The sequence below is a fragment of the Nestor notabilis genome, unplaced genomic scaffold (assembly GCF_000696875.1).
Source record: "Nestor notabilis isolate BGI_N333 unplaced genomic scaffold, ASM69687v1 scaffold5933, whole genome shotgun sequence".
NCBI lineage: Eukaryota > Metazoa > Chordata > Aves > Psittaciformes > Psittacidae > Nestor > Nestor notabilis.
In genome coordinates this window covers 16,513-20,768 of record NW_009921489.1, presented here as the reverse complement: position 1 = coordinate 20,768, position 4,256 = coordinate 16,513, and positions in this window count along the sequence as shown.

Sequence of the window (4,256 nt, the reverse complement as noted above, 5' to 3'; positions counted from 1 at the left end):
GGCCCCCCCCCCGGCGCGGGTCGCAGGGCTGCTCCTGCCATCCGAGTGTAGGGAGCTCATGGCTGCGGGGAGATGCAGACAAAGCACGAGTGAGAGGGGAACCGGAGGGATGGAGTCCCACAAGATGTGATCCTCCCCGTGAAAGGAAGCGTCCGTAGCCCCTGCAGCTGTGTTTGTGCTGCTCCACGCCCCAGGCACCAGCATCTCATCCCCGCGGGAGATTCCGGCAGCGCAGATTCACTCTGCACAAAGCCCAGCCTGCAAAGGCTCCTCTCCAGCTCCCAGACCTGCGCCCCGCCGGCTGCCTCCCCTTGCTCTCGATCCAATGTCACCTGCAGCCAATGAAGCAGACCCCGAAGTGCCCCGGATGGATCCCAGGATTCTCATTTTCCTCCTCTACGTGATGATCCTTCACGAGCTGGTGAGCGGCTGGATGGAGTACCAGAAGCAGATAGCCAAGCCAAAGAAGCAGGCGGGTCCAGTCTGGTCTTCTAGGTGAGTTAATGCCCGTTATGTATCCAAAAGGGGAACAGCTCAGGTGTGCTTTGATGGGGAGGACTGCCTTTTGTGTGCATACCTCAGTCCTTATAGCTGTGTATGTGTTGGGTATCATCTGTTGTTTGTGAATGCACAGAGGTAGGATTAAGGTCTGTTAATCTTTTGAGCCTGTATTGTCTGCACAGATTGTGCATTTGACACGCAGATAAAATGCCTGTGATTTGAGGTTTTTGTGTGTGGAAATGTGCTGTAACTCAGCATATTTCCTGTGACTCAGGTTCCCCATCAGCATACCTGGAAGAGAAAACTCTGGGTAGCAAAAGAAGCTACGCTTCATGCGTGATATTCATCAATGAGGCACAAGCCTCTAGAGACTCCTCACAATTCGAGTATTTCATGTTAAATCACTAGTGTGCATGTCACTATCTCACCGTCTCCTCCCACTCTCTGGGCTGTGCCCACTACACTAATCCCTGCCCTGTTTTCTGCCCAACAACAGGAAAGAGCTGGAGAAACAAGGACATAAAAGATAAACACTGCATGTCCTTAAAATGCAGATGTTTCTGCAAATACTGTTTACATCTTGTTTGCTTGTAATAATTGGTCTCAGTATTGTTGGGGTCTCATAAAGAAAGATGTATCGACAGCTCTCCATTGGCTGTGTGATTAGAGACTCACACCCCAGCATCCAAAATTCACCTCCGGCCAGATTTTGGGCAATGATAGACAAACACCTCATAGCTTTGGACCTGGAAAGACACCCGTGACCCAGTTTGCTCTGGGTCTGACAGCTGCAGCAGCATGCAGAGCTCACAGCTCCTGATCCTAATCCTCTGACGTGCAGCAATCCCCTCCACAATTCCAGCCCCACGTGCTGCACATAGGTGAGACCACCAAGAGGAAGCAGGAGCCAGGATGCAGCCATGGCTTGCTGGAGATCAGCGGCCAGCAGACACCAGCCTCTCCATCTGCAGCTCAGGGATAGATTCACTGGCTGCTTTTCCAGCCCAGCAAAGCTGAAGTGCACCTTGCACTGTCTGGTGTGGTACAAGTGAAATGATGAGCCCTGGGAACGCAGCCATGGGTGGAGACAGCTCCAGAGCAGAAATAGCTTGAAGGCGACGGGGCTGGTTGGTGATAACTGAGGTTAGAGGCAGATTTCCTGCTGTCAGGGAGGAGTGCAGAGAGGCATTGGGTAATAACTGACATGAGGTCTGAAGTACCCCAGTGCTAGCAAAAAAGACACAATGCAGAAAACCTAAAGGAATCATCTTATTTACTAGAGACCACCAAGCAATTTGCATCAAACAGCCAGGATTAGTATCATAGGAATGATCATGGGGGTTTTTAAGAGGACCTAAGGGAGTTAGGTACCCTGTTAAAAATCTCCAGGGGTTGCCATCTAACCCAGCCTCATCTGGGGAAGTGGGACTGAGCTGGATGAGTTGCACAGGGCCCCACATCCTGGAGCATCCCAGCCATCTCCATCCAAGCAGATCACAAAACCTGTCCCTGACCTAAACCCCGTCCTGAGTCCAGCCAGCTTGGGAAAGCAGAGCTACCAGGTCTATGTGTAAGCATGGGCCATTCACAGGTTGCACCATGAACAAGTGAAGCTTTGTGCCCAGAAACTGGAAAATCACAAGATGAGCTGGGGTCCTCTTGGTGGAATTAGGATTGTCCTGTGTGGACACCCTGATCCTGGTGTAGCCCATGCTCATGCACCCCCACTGCAATGATGCTGAAGCTTTCTTGAGTGATAAGCACCCAAGAGCAGGTTTCCAGTGCTCAAAGAGCACAGCTGGAGCCAGATGTTCCACCCATCAGTATGGGCTTGGGCTTAGAAAATGCTCAGAAGTGGTTGCCACATTTATAGCCTGGCTCTGCAAAGAGTTCAAGCCGTGGCTCAGCAGCGCTGGAAGCTCCCTTGTGCCTCACTTTAGGCCAGGAGCACCACAGCACAAAGCCAGCTCACAAGAGAGGTTCATAGCACTTGGCTTAACGCTGGACCAGGTACCATCCCTCCACTGCAGCCCAGCCCAAGAATCACCCGTCCTCTTGCAGCTGATACAGCACAAACATGAAAGTATAAAGAAAGCTGCAATATCAGCTTGGATTGAATTGTCAGGAAATGTCTGTACGCCCACACCTGCACCAGATTGGGAGTATGGATCTGGGGCACCCGGGTGAGCTCATTCCTGCGTGCTGGAATGCGATGTCTGCTCCCCCCGTGCGCACCCAGCGCTGCTGGGTACCATCTGCAGCTGGGAGGAATGAGAGCGAGGGGCTGGTGTGGTTTGGGATCCATGGATTGCTGATGCTTTAGGAAGGATTTGCCTTTCAAAGGTAGTCGCCCAAACCCTTCTCCTAAGGGCTTAAATGTGAGCCACCAGCAAGACCTCCTTGGAAGAGATGGATTAAGGCCACTCTGCTTCCCAGCACGGCTTGGAACTGTGGAGGTGAGGCTTGATCTCCTGCCACAGGGCCTGAGCTGCCACCTCCCCTGGTAAAAGTAATTAACTTGAAAAACAATTAGGAAATGAAGCCACAAAGCAGCACGTTAATGAGGACATGGGAGCGCTCCCCTGGCTGCAGCCTCAGCGCGGGCAGGGATTGCGGGGCTCTTCCTCCTCCCGTGGCTGTTGAATAGTAACAAGCTGTTGTAAAGCAGCTTTTCTCACATTCACAGCTTTCCCACAGCGCTGTCTTCCTCCGCTCCTGGCGTGGCTGGCGCTCCCCACGCCCTGCTCCATTCATCCACCACTCCTGGAATCCAGCATCGCTCCGCTCGCCAGGAGCCTTGCCTCTGCCGCTGATGGGCATTGAGGAAAGGATATGGATGGTTTATTGACCACTGGGAGCACAGGAGGAGGACTCTGAGCTGCATCTGGAAAGATGTCTCTAAGAGCCAGACCCAGCCCTTTGTGCAGGGATATGGAGGGGAATTCACCCTGTAGGAATTTCACTGCAAATTCCTACAGGCACCATCGTGTCCCACATCACCCTCTGCTCTGGCAGGAGAACATGCATGTTCACTGTGCCAGACCAGCAAAAGCTAGATATAAAAAGAGGTAGTGAAGGTGTTAGCCAGGAGGAAGGAAAAAAAAGCCTGAGACACGGTGCCTGAGGAGAGTGGAAATGCACAGGGCAAGTGGGGCTGACTATTAAGTCATCACAGAAGAGCCCGAGGTGGACCTGGCCCCACTGCTCCTGCAGCCTGAAGTGTCCTGGGCATCTCTGCATGTGGTGTGGTTGGTTCTCACCCTGGATAAGACCCTGAGGGAACATGAACTGTAACAAGGGGGACAAAAGCCCAAAGTGCCAGGTGTGCACGTTGTTGGGTTGAGTGGGTTTAAGGAAAACTGCTCAAAGGTATTAGAAGTTCAGAGGCCCAAGGGGTTTGGTTTCAGTGACCCACCTGGCCAGAGGGGATGGTCCTTGGGGCTCTGACAGGCTGTTTATGGGGTTCTGAGCTCACATTTGTGCACTTGTAGTTCTGCAGCTCCCCAAGACCTCCAGTAGCTGGCACAGGGAGGGTCCCCATCACCACTTAGCTGCACAGGAGTGGCTCACCCATGTCCCTGCAGCCCCGATGCAGGAGATGTGCCCCAGCTCTGCCCCACACCACTATAACCCTGTCTCACTTTGTTCCTCACTAGCAGCACCACCCGATCAAACCACTCCAGCTTCTCCAGGCCGCTGGTGCACTCGGTGCGCAGGGAGAGGTACAGGGACTGGAGGAAACCGGGGCGGATCAT